Genomic DNA, 17,383 nt, shown 5'->3' with positions numbered 1-17,383 from the left:
GTGCCACTCTGCTATATAACTTTGCAGGCAGGACTCAAACCCACAACCCCTCGCTTAGGACACCAGTGTATTTTCCATTTGGCCATTCATCAACCGTTTGCCCTTTTTCTTTTTGTCTGTTGCCTGCTTTGGATACCTGGAGTTCTACAAGAAAATACATCATCTCCAATGTCATAACAAGCTTGAGTGACCTTAAGTGCAAGCCAGTCGTATATAAATAAATACCAATGATTATTGCACCTCTCTGCAAGAGAAGACCAACCAACCTTATCATACAGGAGACGATGGTGAGTATCATACCCATCACCAGTAATGCATCTGAGGGCAAAGTGATAGACAGAGTCAAGTGGTTTAAGAGTGGAAGCAGCATCATGTCTATAAATTACATCAATAGTCCAAAACTGCCTCAACAATCCTTTCCCTACTAATCAAAGGAAAGCTGTTTCTGTACAAGAAGCCAATTTCCTGTTGCAGCCATTCTCACAGATGGTATTATTGTATTTAAATGTAAATGTCTCATCGAGCCAGATGCCAAGATATTTATACCCAGTGACTCGCTCAATGCTAGAGCCATACAGTGGATAAACCACTGAACTCAATATATCTGGCTGTAGTAAACAGCATGAACTTAGTTGTACTCACATTAAGCACCAATTTACGATTTAACAAGCGCTTCCTGGAGGACGTTTAAGGAAAATTACAAGATCTACACTGGTGTAATAAAGCATTTAATATGCGTTTGGCAGCTGTGCATGCAGTTAGATGATTCTCCTGTGGCATATTTATACGGTACTAAATTAATCCTCAGTATTTTATGCCGTTGGATGAGGAGGTTGAGAGGAGGAGGAGGAGGAGGAGGAAGTGGAGGGAAGATTAGTTGTAGTTTCCCAGCAAACAAACAAGACTAAACAGTGAGAGTCACGACCCAGCTCTGTGTTTCCTCTCTCAGCCCTGCACTAATGAGAGCCTGTGGGGCTTCACAGTAGCCTAACGACCATGTTTGCGTCTACCCAGACACCAGGGGCCCACACGCCTTGTTATCTCTACCAGGCCAAGCCAATCCGGAGCCACTCTCGCCAACTATTGTACTAAGGCTGTGGTGGATGGAGCAAAAAATTTATCTTTGAAAAGATGCTTCCAGGATGCACGTCTCCGTCGGCCAGACAGCAGGCCAGAGACGTGAATCCTGGAAGCATTTTTCCACAGATACATTTTTTCATTTACATTTTTTCAAAGATACAAGACAAGTATTTTAATTTTAAATAAATTGTTTCCACCGATGCCCATTCAAATAGATGTTCAGTATGAAGTTAACTCCTTCAAACTCCTTATACAATATGCATGCATATGGAAGCAAATGAGTGCCATAAGTATTTGAATTTAAAGTTATTATACATGTTTTCAAAGTAATTATTTTCAATGTTATAAATGCGGTGTCTGATTAAATTCAAATACTTATGGCACTCATTTGCTTCCATACATGCAGCATCATTTTGACAGTCTGGTGGAATCTCTCCAGCGCCCCCTGGATGGTAGGCAGAGGAAGGGCAATGCTAGATATAGACAACAGTTGGACTTGAGCAAAGAGACGGGATATGAAATTAGACCCCTGATCAGATAACTTTTGGTAGGCCAAATGTTGAGAAAAACCTAACCAGAGCTTTGGATATAGCTGGGGCTGTGATCTTGCGTAAACGGATGGCCTCAGGAAAACGGGTCGCTGCACACACAATAGTCAAAAGGTACTGGTTTCCTGTCTTAGTTAGAGGGAGGGGACCTCTGTCAGGAGGCTTCTCAGAGTTGTTGGAGCTGTCCTCTGGTGTCCTGCCAGAGCATCCTGGCCCAGCAGGCGTTGGAGGAAGGGTTGGTTTCACCAGAGCCCAGGAGCTCTACCGCCCTGCAAGATGAACCCGTCTTGTTTTGTTGTTTATTGTTGTGGAATTGTACTATTTTTTATTAAAATAATAAAGCCATGCCCCCCCCCCCCCCAAAAAAAACAAACAAACAATAAATAACGGCTATTTTTTTATTTAATTTCATAAATTGTTTAATAAATAAATCAACTAAAATATACGTCACACCCCGCGCCTTTCCCTGCCCTGCCATCTGCAGGTGGCTAATCTTGAGTTTCGGACCCCCCAGTAAGTTAACCATGGATAAATAAATAAAAAATAAAAGTAGAGGGTTTAATTCAGCGTGGTCAGATTAATTTGTTTCCACAACTAATGATGCAGCTTTGATATGTGGCAAGAAATAAGCGGACAACACAAAATCATCAAGGGGGGGGGGGGGGGGGGTCGTTTTAACAAAGGATCTAAAAACGAGATATTAGGTTTTTGGCACAGAATGAGTTAATGCAAAAGAGATATACAATTAAAATGTTTACAGAGAGAAGATCTCCCGATTCAGATACAATTTAACACAAACGGTTCCAAAGATTTTTTTTTTTTTTTTAAACTTTATTTTTTTGCGTTTATCGCTTTTCTGGTCAAGCATGACCGACAGTTGTAGGGTGAAACGGGAGAGAGAGCAGGGGGAGACATTCGGCAAATGACGGCGAGTCCGGGAATCGAACTCGGAGTCAACCAGATCCGTGACGCAGCACGGAGTCCCGCGACGCAGCGCGGTAACATGGTGTGCTACTGGAGCACCCTCCAAAGATATTTAATGTTTGTCTGCATATTTTCACACCGCCAACAAGTTCTTATTTTGATTTTCTGTCACTACATTATTTAAACTTTTCAGTTTTTGCCGCCAATGAAAATCAGCTCACTACGCATGCTCAGACTGTTGTTCTATGGTATTTGAGATATCGCTTATTGCCACCTACTAGCCCGGCATGCTTGTTGGAGCAATTTATATGTGTTTTTCTTGGAAAACCCTGCCGTGTGGACGAGGATATTATTTTTAAACAGAGCCTGAAAAGATCAGTTTTTCAAAATATCCATATACGTGTGGACATGACCTAAGGCAAAAGGTCTGAAACGTGTACCCTCGACAGAGACTGAATCCTCCACCCTGGATTACCTCAAAATAAAAAAGGCAAAACAACAAAAGTAGCGGACCCTTGGAAGTACTGATGATTCAAAAATTACATATTTATTTTATTAATACAACTACTGGGAATAAGGGGTAAAGTGCGGTGGTTGGAGAAGACACTGCTCCAACAGTGTCTTCTGGCAAAATGAGAGAGTGTGCAGGCGGGGAAGGGCCTTTTAAGCACACTGCAGGCAGCTTCTCAATTGGCTGATTGCTACCAATCTACCTGGAACACAGGACACACAATTAACTGCAGCATTACATAACAACATGTTCAAATTGGCGCTGCTACGTCCGGCTGCCTATCTGTGTGCTCCGACGAGACTGTGCTTACTTTTGTTAATATTTATAGTTTTACGAGTTTTGTTTGTACCAGCTGTTGGTGCATTTAATGTGTATGACCGTCAGTCACTCATCGACATTGGATTAAGGAAGACTTACCAACTGGATTGCTCTCTGGATCGGCTCGCTGAACAACAACAATGGCCTGCTGAGATCTTGAGTAGAACATGGACCAGATCTCAGCCCGCGCAAGGAAGGGGGGAGAAGGCGAGGAAAGAGAGCAGGCATCCGAAACAGTGGTTAGCCCTGGGCTTCCGGGGCTTTAGCCCTGGGCTTCCCGGAGCATACATTTCTTTTTTTTAATAAATAGTTTACATTATTTTTTTTATCATTTTTTTTTACTTTTATTTTTTTTAGATGTCAGCATCCCCATTGTCTGTGCTGAATGTTTGTTAGTGTTTGGTATTTTCTGTTGGTTTTTAGTACTTTTAAACATCCATTTTTAGTAAGTAGTTTTCATTTGATCCTATCATTTTTTCATTCACCGATTTGTGGACTTTTTTTTTATTGTCCTGAAAGGCGCCTTATAAATAAAATGCATTATTATTATTATTATTATTATTATTATTATTATTATTATTATTATTATTATTATTATTATTATTATTATTATTATTATTATTATTATTATTATTATTATTATTATTATCATCCAGGAGGGAAAAGACACTTTGGATAGTAGGGACTGCATCTCTGCCTGTCCTGACCAGGAAACACTTTGCAACTGTAATCTCCTCTGGCAGTAGTTGGATATTGTAATGTGTGGCGAGGGGTTGCAGCAATTCCACTGAGAGAAACTGCTCTGAGGCTGGATAACATGCCTGTATGCCATAAGTTGTTATACATGCTCTCAAGCTCTTGCATCATTCTGTCTAGGACTGGATAGAACAGTCTCTGTCTCAACTGATCTCCTGAGCTGAGGTCTGAGCTTGTGCCACAAGATGACTCAACTACATACTCGTCCATCCTTTTCTGCTTCCTCCTTTGGCTGGTAGTATGTTCCTCAATCCCAAGGCCATTACATATGGCCTTTGTCCTGTCATACATGTCCACTGCCATCTCTGATGTGCGATAACCTTTGAGTGTGTCCTGCACTGTGCTTTTAAATAGTACAGATAGGTATTGAAGATGTGCACTTTAACACAGCAGCACCTGGAGCCATCCATACCCATGTCCAGTGTCCACTGACAAAGACATGCTCATGATACTGTGATAAACTATAATAAGCTTTAATCGGGGCGGCTAGGTGGTGCAGTGGTCAAGGCGCTCACCACCAATGCAGGAGACGCTGGGTTCGAGCCCAGCTCCCCACATTGCTATCAGCTGATGGGTGGGGATCGGACGTTGTGGACAACGACTCCTACAGGTCGGTTGGTGCGCCTGCGCAGTAGAATCATGAAGCGACGGGGGCGGCGTGCCCTCCAAACGCAGACCCCCGACGCTGAAAGATCACGCTGTGCAGGTGAAAAGATGCGACGGCTGCTACCTCGAGTACCGGAGGGGACTCGTGCAATGTATGGCTTCGTCCACATTACAGCCGGCTTGTGGGAGGCATGGCCTAACAGCGTTCGAGACAGGGGAGGGTAGAATTGGACGATACGAAATTGGGATGGGAGAAAATAGAAAAATGGGAGAAAAAGTAGATCAAAAAAGAAATAAGCTTTAATCGGAAGCGGCTAAGTGGCGCAGTGGGCAAGGCGCTCGCCACTAATGCAGGAGATGTTGGGTTCGAGCCCAGCTCTCTGCATTGCTACCAGCTTGGCTGGTCGTTAATACTAGTGGGAAGCTGGTGCGTGGGGATCAGACATTGTGGACAGTGACTCCTACAGGTCGGTTGGTGCGCCTGCGCAGACGGGGGCAGCGTGAGCCTCCCACGTGCTACTCCTCGCCACTGAGAGATCGCGCTGTGCAGGTGAAAAGATGCGACGGCTGCCTCCTCGTGTACCGGAGGGGACACGTGATGCAAGGCTTCGTCCACATTGCAGCCGTCCAGTGGGAGGCATGGCCTAACAGCGTTCGAGACAGGGAAGGGTAGAATTGGACAATATGAAATTGGGATGGGAGAAAAATTGAAAATGGGAGAAAAAGTAGATAAAAAAAAATAAGCTTTAATCGAACCCTGGTTCATTTCCTCGGATAGTCCGGTTGGTTTGGGGTGGTGTGAAAGCTCATTCACTCTTGCAAGTGAACCCTGCTGCGGTTCATTTGAGATGTGAATGCAAAGCGGACCAAAGGCAGGAAAATACCCAAAAATCTAATATTTTTTTTATGAGAAGACTGAAACATATGTATATAATGAAACACAATACAGTTTTTTTTCCGATTGCTTAAAACATCCACCGCCGTTCACGCTGTACAGCGTTATTGCCCGCCATGGGTTGTCTGCCACACCACGCTGTACAGCGATATTGAGATCAATATTTCATTTTTTCACCATGGCATTCATAATTCATATATACACCTCCGGCGCTGCAGCTGGACCCTACGGCTCAATACAACGACGGCTCAATACCGCCGCCTGGTGGATGGTCGGGCGAGCTACACTCGAACAACAGGAAGTGAGAGGTGTGCGTCGATTAAATTCATCCGGCTGTCAGATATTGTCGCAAGGCTCCCGACAGACACTATGTACATAATGGATCGCTTTATAAACTTAATAATCGATATGATTTCGGCGTTTATTGCAACATACAAACCGGAAATGGACCTAGGCGATCGACGTCCTATACCTGGGATCTTTCACCGCCAGTCTCATTGGCGAACGGTAAGAGGACGCTAACGTTATTTTCAGCCCAATTGTTTATTCATTTCACTGCAAACCGATCTGATCAATATATCACCCATACTACATAAAGCATTTACTGACGATCACGGAATTATAAACAGTTAAATTTTTTAATATAGCGTGTATCGGGAATAAATGGCAAGCGATAATATATGCGTTTAGGCCTATAACTCACATTCTAGGAATTACTGCAGAAAACGATAAAAACATACTTATATTCTAGAAGGTATTTTTGTATGAATGTTTGAATGAAAAAGTATAACGTTCCTACATCCTGAACGATAGATAATCGATGTTGAATGGGCCATAGTAATGTCAATTTAGCAATACAATTTAAAAAGTTATAGCCCTGCAAAGAACGTGAACATCTCCATAGGCTTAGAGTGGTGGCAGACTGGCTATATTGATGGATATAACCAATGGCAGGGAATGTGTTAAGCATGATTTTGAAAACGGGGCCCGGTGTTTCAAAACACACAATTAGCACAACCACACACACAATTATCAGAACACCTCAGATCCTTTGCTAAATTAAACACTTGTCAAAACCATACATTAATTTATAAAAACTACATTTTGTTACCATATGAAACATGTTTCATATGACTTAATTCTGTTTGAACCAGTTACACACTGCTGTGCTTAACCTAAAACACATTTAGCAATTCTACTTCTCAGTGATTAGAGTACTGTAAGTGAAGTACGCAGAGAATGTGCAAATATAAATAAATTCACCAAACACTACACAAGACCAATGCTGTAGACTGATGAAAATATAATTTATTTATCTCCATATACCCAAATCAATGATGCAGACTGATGGGGGAAAAAAACATTTTCTCTCCATATAACCAAATCAATCAACATTTCAACATGGAGAATCACAACAGAACATGTCCCAGTTTTCATGCTACTATGTGCATAACACTGTAAGATCAGCAAATATCAGACAAACATAAAATACTGTATCCAGTACAGGTTAAAATTACAGTAAAACTAAAACTAAAATTGAAAAAAAATTAAATAGAGTACAGAAAATACTAGACATTATCTCTTTGCCTAGCTGGATCTGGCAAGATAATTTTTTGTTGTGATTCTCCATGTTGACTGATTTGGGTATATGGAGAGAAAATGTATTTTCATCAGTCTGCATCATTGGTTGTCTTGTGTAGTGTTTGATGAATGTATTGTATATTTTCACATTCTCTGTGTACAGTACTTCACTCTCCTTCCATTTTGGTTGAAGATAGGTGAACTCACCTGCTGCATTTTATAGTGCTTAAACCTGATTGGTGTATCTACAATTAAGCAATGGTGTGTTTGTGCATCTGATGGCTGTGTTTAACCAATTGGCTCATATGTGTGGTAATTTCACATTCTGTATCTAATGTAATGCAAGTGTGTTTAGTGTTTTGCAAATCACTGTGTGTATTGTTTTGCAAAAAGTGTGAGGCTGACATTGTGCTTAGGGGTGCAAATCTGGGCCTATGTTTTGCTCATTGAGTGTAAGGTTTTGATAATTGTGTAATACTTTTGATTTGAGTGTTTATGCAATTGAAGAAAACTGTAAAAACTAGAGATTAACTGTTTATTTCTTTTGTACATAGGCTGTGCATATGTTTGTTTGTTTATTTGCTTATGTGTATGATTCTTCTGTGTGTTTTTATTTTGTTATTGGTGTATATGTGTGTATGTATGTACAGTATATGTATATATATTATATATATATGTATATATATGTGTATATATGTATATTTGTACTCCTGTTGGGGCCTCTTGGACCAGATCAATGTTTTATCTGGCTAAATAAAGGTTAAATAAATAAATAAGAAACTGATGATTTGGTCCTGTTAACTTTGAATTTTCTATGGGGACTGCCCAGATCCCTCTCATGGACCTGGACCTCACTTTGAGAACCTCTAATCTAGTTCTTCAGTATTCGTCTCTAATTACTCAAAAATTGCGTATTTCTGTGTTAAAAAAAGGGGGGGGGGGCTAAAGCCACCAATGTTTTCTAACCCTAAAAACGCTCCTGGACTGAGATCCAGGAGGCACAAAACGCCATTGCCCAGCATATTGTTGGCCAATGTGCAATCAATCGAAAATAAACTGGACGACATCAGAGCAAGGATCGAATTCCAAAGAGACATTAGGGACTGTAATGTTCTCTGCTTCACCGAGACGTGGTTGACGCCGGACGTCCCAAACCACGCCATTCAACCGGCCAACCACTTTTTCATTCACCGAAAGGATCGCACAGAAAATCCGGAAAAAAAAGAGGGGGTGGAATAGCCTTCATGATTAACAACAACTGGTGTGACCCATGAAACGTGAAGGAGCTTTCGAACCACTGCTCCCCAAACCTGGAGTACATAGCCATAAAGTGCAGACCATTCTTTCTCCCGAGAGAATTAACGTCGGTCATCTTGATTGGAGTGTATATTCCCCCCCACGCAAACACGGGAGCGGCACTTTCAGTTCTTCACGACGAGGTAAACAAACTCCAAACAGCCAATGTTGACGCTGCTATTGTGGTTGCGGGTGATTTTAATAGCGCTAATCTGAGAAAAGTGTTGCCAAATTTCTATCAGCATGTGACTTGTTCCACCAGAGGCGGGAATATTTTAGACCATTGCTACTCGCAATTTAAGAGCGGGTACAAGTCTCAAGCTGCTAGTCCTTTCGGAAAATCAGACCATCTTCCTTTTACCGCAGTATAAACAAAGTCTCAAGCGCGCCCCTGTAGTATCGCGAGAGGTTAAGCGCTGGACTGTGGAGTCGGTGGAGACGCTCCAGTCTGCACTTGAATGTACAGAATGGAGTGTGTTCCGCGACAACACTGACTATATTAATGACTACACGGAAACAGTGCTGGACTTTGTTTGTACTTTGGTAGAAGAAACAATCCCCTCTACCACAATTAGAGTTTACCCAAACCAAAAGCCCTGGGTGGACAAATCCGTCCGTGAGGCTCTGAAAGCGCGCACCTCAGCATACAACGACGGACTTGTGACAGGCAACATGAATGACCACAAGGTGGTGAGATACAACGTTAGGAAAGCAGTAATAGAGGCAAAACGGCGCTACAGGGATAACATTTAACTTCAATATGAACAGGCTGACTCTAGAGGTATGTGGCAGGGCCTCAGAACGATGACAGATTACAAAGGCACCTCCCTCAAGCTGAACAGTGACATCCAATTGGCAAATTATCTCAATACCTTCTATGCAAGGTTTGAGGCTGGGAATAACAACACCAGCCTACAAACCACTGCAATAGAGGGGGGGCACTGCTGATGGAGACTCAGTGTTCAGGATAACAGAACATGAGGTGAGGAGGACCTTTAAGAAGGTGAATATCAGGAAGGCAGCAGGACCGGACGGTATCCCCGGCCGCGTCCTAAAAGTCTGTGCCGACCAACTGGCCCCGGTATTCACTGACACATTTAACCTGTCCTTAGAACAAGCTGTCATCCCCACCTGTCTGAAGAAGTCCACCATTATCCCTGTACCCAAAGAATCCAAGCCTGCTTGCCTCAACGACTACCGCCCTGTAGCTCTCACCTCCATAGCCATGAAGTGCTTTGAGAAGCTAGTGAAGGGCTACATCTGTTCCTCCCTCCCCATCAACCTGGACCCCCTGCAATTTGCATATCGCCCCAACAGGTCCACGGAGGACGCCATAGCCCATGTGCTGCACACAGCAGCATCACACCTGGACAAGAGGCAGGGGAACTATGTGAGAATGCTATTCATCGACTACAGCTCAACATTCAATACCATAGTCCAAACTCATAGCCAAGCTCGGGGACCTGGGCTTGAACTATGACCTCTGCCAGTGGGTCTTGGACTTCCTGACGGGCAGACCCCAGGTGGTGAGAGCAGGCAACTGCACCTCCTCATCCATCACTCTCAACATAGGGGCCCCCCAGGGCTGTGTTCTGAGTCCCCTCCTCTACTCCCTGTACACACATGACTGTATGGCACAGCGGAACAACAACACAATCATCAAATTTGCTGACGACACAGTAGTTGTGGGCCTGATCTCTGCAAACGACGAGAGGGCCTACCTGGAAGAGGTAAAGGTTCTAGCGGGATGGTGTCAAGAGAACAGCCTCTCCCTGAACGTCAGCAAAACAAAAGAGATGATTGTGGACTTTAGGAGGTCGGGGTCAGGGACTACAGCCCCCTCAGCATCGATGGGGCACCGGTTGAGAGAGTGAACAGTTTTAAGTACCTCAGAGTCCACATATCTGAGGACTTGACATGGACCACACACATTGACAGTGTAGTAAAGAAGGCACGGCAACGCCTCTACTTCCTTAGGCACTTAAGGAAGTTCAACGTGAGTCAGATGATCCTCAAGAACTTCTACTCATGCACAATAGAGAGCATCCTGACTGGCAATATCACCTCCTGGTTTGGGAATAGCACTGCACAAGACCGTAGCAGACTACAGAGAGTGGCCCGTTCAGCCGAACGCACAATTGGAGGTGGGCTTCCCACTCTCCAAGACATTTACAACAAGCGGTGCATGGGTAAAGCTAAGAGAATAATCAAAGACTCCAGCCACCCAAACAACTGCCTCTTTGAACTGCTGCGGTCAGGCAAGCGATACCGGAGTCTCATGGCAAGCACAGAGAGTCAGAAGGAGCTTCTATCCCCAGGCCATCAGGATGCTCAATGAACAATGAACAATAACAAACCATCAATACACCCACAGCACACACATCCACACGCACACACTCACTTTAAATATACAACACACTGTAGCACCCACTTTAGACACTAACACACTTTACACTTTATATTTATATTATTGGTAAGGAAATTGCACATCAATCTCATTCCTTATTGCACCTCATTGCACCTCACCACCACAAGCTAAGCTATACCTCACCATTTCTACACTGTACTGTACTTGCACTGTATATACTGTACATACTGTATATAGGTATACTGAAAAATGTTGTTGTTTACACTTGTTTACGTACTTGACTTTCTATTTTATACTTATATTATACTTATTTTATACTATCTTGTTATTATCTAGCAGACTCTCAGGAGCAAAACAGAAAGAAGCATTTCATGCAAAGTATTCTGTATTTCTGTATGACAACTAATAAAGAAACTTGAACTTGAAACGAATGCTAATACCTATAAGGAGAGCGGTCAGTGTGTTTGTCAATTAACATGCTAATGCGAATAACTATAAGGAGAGCGGTCAGTGTGTTTGTAACATGTTAATGCTAATAACTATAAGGAGAGCGGTCAGTGTTTGTCAATTAACATGCTAATGTGAATAACTATAAGGAGAGCGGTCAGTGTGTTTGTAACATGCTAATGCGAATAACTATAAGGAGAGCGGTCAGTGTGTTTGTTAACATGTTAATGCTAATAACTATAAGGAGAGCGGTCAGTGTGTTTGTGTGTCCGGTGTAATATTGTCTTTTGGGGACGAAGGAACATTTATGCACATGTATTGGGACTGCCCACCAGTTAAGGCATTCTGGAAAGATGTGTCCCAACAATTATCAATACTCGTATTTTGGAATATACCTGTACACCCCGCGGTATTGCTATTGAATGATGTTTTTGAGTTTGCAGTGAACCCACAACTAAAAAGATTGGTTTTATCGGGTATCACAGTAGCTAAAAAACTGATTGCATCACGTTGGTTTCAACCGGAAAAAATGTGCCGGAAAGTGTGGTTTCTTACATATCTCGATGTGATATATCAAGAAATATCTACAGCAAGAATTCTGGGGCTCAATGAATCCAAAATGTTAATGTGGTTAGAAGTGGTGGAGAGAATAAAAGCTAGCCTATAATGGTGATGTCTGGTTAGGAGTGAGGGATAATGGAGGTACTATCCAAGAGGGGGTCCGGGAGGGGGGGGTTTGAGCTGGAGCATATGTGTGTAGGGTTTTAGAAAATAGGTATTAGGGGTATATTATATACTAACATTTATATAATTGTAACTTCGCTGGATATACACGGTATACGGTTAAAATGTTATTATTGACTATTTTTGTTTTATCCTGTTTCTGTACTTGCATATATTTTAACCACCTTTACTGAAAGTTTCATTATACATTGTGTGTTGAGTACTGACTTTTAATAAGTTTTGTTTTGCAATAATAAAAAAAAAAAAAAAAAAAAAAAAGGAGAGCGGTCAGTGTGTTTGTAACATGTTAATGCTAATAACTATAAGGAGAGTGGTCAGTGTGTTTGTTAACATGTTAATGCTAATAACTATAAGGAGAGTGGTCAGTGTTTGTTAACATGTTAATGCTAATAACTATAAGGAGAGCGGTCAGTGTGTTTGTTAACATGCTAATGCTAATAACTATAAGGAGAGCGGTCAGTGTGTTTGTTAACATGCTAATGCTAATAACTATAAGGAGAGTGGTCAGTGTGTTTGTTAACATGTTAATGCTAATAACTATAAGGAGAGTGGTCAGTGTTTGTTAACATGTTAATGCTAATAACTATAAGGAGAGAGGTCAGTGTGTTTGTTAACATGTTAATGCTAATAACTATAAGGAGAGCGGTCAGTGTGTTTGTTAACATGCTAATGGTAATAACTATAAGGAGAGCAGTCAGTGTGTTTGTTAACATGCTAATGATAATAACTATAAGGAGAGCAGTCAGTGTGTGTTATGGTTTGACACCGACCCCAAACGCTAACGACACAAGAGAGTTGGATTCAGAGTTGCCAAATACGAGGGCTTGTTTATTTGATAATAGGAATAAGTGAAACAGGGAAAGCAGGTCAACAAGAACAGGTACAATGAACAAGGGGCAAAGTTCTGCTGCTCTGCAGCTTCTCCCGGAAGGGTAGTCTTGGGAAGCAGGAGCAGACCTCTGTACCGCTCTGCAGACTCTCACGGCGGACCTCTCAGATGTTGTGTAAGACCGAGAGAGGGAGAGAGGGAACGGGTCAGTGACAGAGCAGACTTGAAACGAGCTGGAGGACAGGGTGTTATATTCTTCGTGTTAAACAACACAGTGATGTGCAATATTCCAAAAACAGCCCAAGTGAATATCTTCATGTAAACACACAGTGAGCAAAAATCCAAACACCGTCCAAATGTGAAATACTATCTTCGTGTAAACACACAGTGAGCAAAAATCCAAACACAGTCCAAATGTGAAACAATATCTTCGTGTAAATACACAGTGAGCAAAAATCCAAACACAGTCCAAATGTGAAATAATATCTTCGTGTCAATACACAGTGGGAGGTGGAAGATCCCCAAAATATTATTCCAAAAAAGGAAAGAGCAAAAACGATAATGGCTGGGTGAGTGACTGTCTGACAAAAAGGTGGTAGACTTCAGTGTAAAGGTTTACACACGAAAATCGGAAATAGGTCAAGACAGTCAATCTAGAAAAACTCACCCAGACGAGCTGCGTAAAGGAACAGGAACAACAGTGGAGGCGAGCGCGCGCCACGGAGCAGGTATCCAAGCGAAGGCTTCTAGGAATTCCTGGAGAATAGCACAGTGAAACAGAAGCAACGGGGAAAAACATCCAGCGACAAATCAAGACGAACCAACAACTTAGGGTGGGGAAAACGGGGTATAAATAATGAGGGATCGATTGATTGAAAGGCAGTGACAGCTGGGGAATGTGATTGAAAAGCGTGGGGAAGTGAGGGAACCAATCAGCGACGTCTCAGATGACGTCAGCGGGGAGAAACGTGTGAACGAGGGAATTGAAATACTTGACAGAAAAAATGAATGAAAACAAAGCGAGGGTGGTTAAAGGAACAGAACGAGTGAGAAGGCAAGGACAGAAACCTCACAGTGTGTTTGTTAACATGCTAATGATAATAACTATAAGGAGAGTGGTCAGTGTGTTTGTTAACATGTTAATGCGAATAACTAAGGAGAGCGGTCAGTGTGTTTGTAACATGTTAATGCTAATAACTATAAGGAGAGTGGTCAGTGTGTTTGTTAACATGTTAATGCTAATAACTATAAGGAGAGCGGTCTGTGTTTGTAACATGTTAATGCTAATAACTATAAGGAGAGCGGTCAGTGTGTTTGTTAACATGTTAATGCTAATAACTATAAGGAGAGTGGTCTGTGTTTGTAACATGTTAATGCTAATAACTATAAGGAGAGCGGTCAGTGTGTTTGTTAACATGTTAATGCTAATAACTATAAGGAGAGCGGTCAGTGTGTTTGTGTGTCCGGTGTAATATTGTCTTTTGGGGAGAATTTATGGCAATTATTTTTAAATGTTCTGCTCCAATGCTGTAACTAATGGTATCAAATAGCTGGAGCAACTTATTAGACATAGCTTAATTGAGCAAGGGAATAGTAATTATAGATAAATAACATAACTTCCCAAGCTCCTCAACACTCAAACATTTTCATAATTTGAATAAGTGAGATTGAAAACATGTTTAGCCTATCCATTATTAATAGACAGAAAATATTGAGTGTTGAAATGTTGAGCCTTCAGCACATTTCTCATAGAGGGCATCACAGTCTTGCACCACAGTGAATTCCACTGTATACAGAATATTGTATACATATTCTATTCAATACATATATAGTTATGTCTCTCATACATATAGAGAAAATCAGATTCACAACACAAGGCCACACAGATACTTTCCACAAAACATGGCAGCCCTTCCTACTTCATTTCAAAACCCATATGACCTAAGTCCCTTCTCCTTCCAAACTTCGGACCCGTCACCCCATGACCCCCCTCCTTCCCCCACCTACCTTTCTGACACTGCTAGTCCACGTATGGCTGGGGAGATGGCATTGTGGTGGTCTAGCTGAGGGTGTTAAATTTACTTTCCATTTTTTTTTTAATATAACTATCTGGAAATTATGCTACCAAAATGGAGAGTATTACTTACATTATATATTATTATTACTGTTTTTTATTTAAATTTTTTAAATTAAATTTAAATGTCTTTGTGTAGTTTTTTGTCACATCTGTATTTATGTTTAAAGGGGAACTATTTTACTATTTCTTTCACTATTTGGGCACTTTTACACAATTCCTGTGAGTCTATGGAACACCTCTGTAATTTTTTATTTTCTTTTATTCATTGTTTTGTATTTCTAATCAAGTCCTCAAAAACAGCATTTTTCTACCTCAAGATCTCGAGCCGTTTTGAGGCTGGGCTCCAACCACTGTGTGCAGCTCATCATGAGCCTGATGCCACACAGCCACATTATCATGCAGCTGTGTCTCTCTGACATCACAAATCATCACATTTTCAGATGACTCAGTTCAGTGAGGGTGAATATTGTGAGAGGAGAATTGGAAGAATGCGCCAATATGAGAATTAGAGACATAGATCATATTAATATAAGTTCACATAGCTAGGAAACAATGCTAAACACTCAAAAAGGCCATTTATAAGATAGTTCCCCTTTAATTATTTAAATTTTTTATTTATGTGAAGTATGTTTGTTGTAGCCCTCCTTGGGTGGGATGGGGTGTGGTTAGGGGATAGGAACAGGGAAGGAAATGGAAGATGTATAATTTGAAATTATAACTGAAATGTACACATTTGCATAAATTCTTCCAATAAAAAAAAGATAAACCACAGAATATTGTATACATATCTTCACAGTATTATACATATTTTCATAGCTCACCATCAGTAAATATTGGAAACAAGTAAGTATTGGACTACAAGAAAGTTTCAAGTCTTCAAGGGCAGAGTTATTTATTTTATTTTTTTTATCCACTTTTTCTCCCATTTTCTATATTTTCTCCCATCCCAATTTCGTATCATCCAATTCAACCCTCCCCTGTCACGAACGCTGTTTCTTGCCTCCCACAAGCCGGCTGCAATGTGGACTAAGTCATACATAGCACAAGTCCCCTCCGGTACTTGAGGTAACAGCAGTCGCATCTTTTCACCTGCGCAGCTCGATCTCTGTGTCGAGGAGTAACGCATGGGAGGCTCACGCTGCCCCCGACACTTCCTGATTCTACTGCGCAGGCGCACCAACCGACCTGTAGGAGTCGCTGTCCACAACGCCCGATCCCCACCCATCAGTTTCCCACCCCCTAATACGGCCAATGTGTATTAGTACGGACGACCAGCTAAACTGAAAGCAAATGTGGAGCGCTGGGCTCGAACAGGCGAGCCCAGCGTCTCCAGATTTCATGGCGAGCGCATTGCCCACTACGCCACGTAGCCGCCCAAGGGTGGAGTTATTTAAAGCTTTGAACAGTTCGATTGGGTTCTGGAGGTGGTTAAAGCAAATGTGCAGGGTTGTGGTGGCCTGTGGTGGTGGGGCCCCAATGTGAAAACCTTTCATGGGGCCCAAAATCTCTGGCGGCACCCCGAGTGTGGAATTTCTGGAATTTCCATAGTTGTGGCAGAACACCATTACTAGAACACGTTTTACATTCTGTGAAAGCTTAGATCAGTTACTCTCACAATGCAGGGACATAGTAGTTATCTCTTAAATGAAAAATAGGATGGAAAGCATTACTGCCAAACAAACAAGTGCCAATTATATGCGAGTAGCACATCAATCTTTCTTCTACAGTCCCCTATTATAAGCATTAAGCACTAGTGATACAACATAGGCCTACTATATCAGTTGTGTCATATCTGAAGCGTCAGGAACATTACTTGAGTTGAGCTATCGCTGTAATGTAATGCATGTTATACATTAAAGCATGGATGGTGTGGCATGTAAAATAGGCTCCACCAGGGTCTCAACAAGTAAAATGTAAGACCATTTTAATACCAATTTCACGACCATACTAGCAAAAAGAACAATAACACATAATGACACTGAACTAGCGGCTGCAATTACGCTCCAATTTAAATCCTCGCAAGTTCCATCCAAGCTCTCGCCAGACACACGAAGCTCCTGGTAGCCCCGCGAAAAACGACTTGAATACAAAAAACATTTCATATATTTAATATTATTTCATCTCCTGACAGCTGGGCTGCCCCTCCCAAAAAAAATTAACACTTGTGCAAATGAAATTTAAAGGGGACGTGCATTGCTATTCCTTGCACTATTTGGGAAACTTTACACAATTCCTGTGAGTCTATTGAACACATCTGTAAGGTTTTTTCCAAAAAACATTTTTATATTTTATATTTCTAATCAAGTACTCAAAAGCATAATTTTTCTCCCTTTGGATTTCAGGCTGTATTGGCCTGGCTCTGCCCATACGCACTTTGAGTGACAGTCATCCACGCAGTCTGCG

Source organism: Notolepis coatsorum, assembly GCF_963971535.1.
Source record: "Notolepis coatsorum genome assembly, chromosome: 13".
Lineage (NCBI taxonomy): Eukaryota > Metazoa > Chordata > Actinopteri > Aulopiformes > Paralepididae > Notolepis > Notolepis coatsorum.
Note: the sequence above shows the minus strand (reverse complement) of the source record.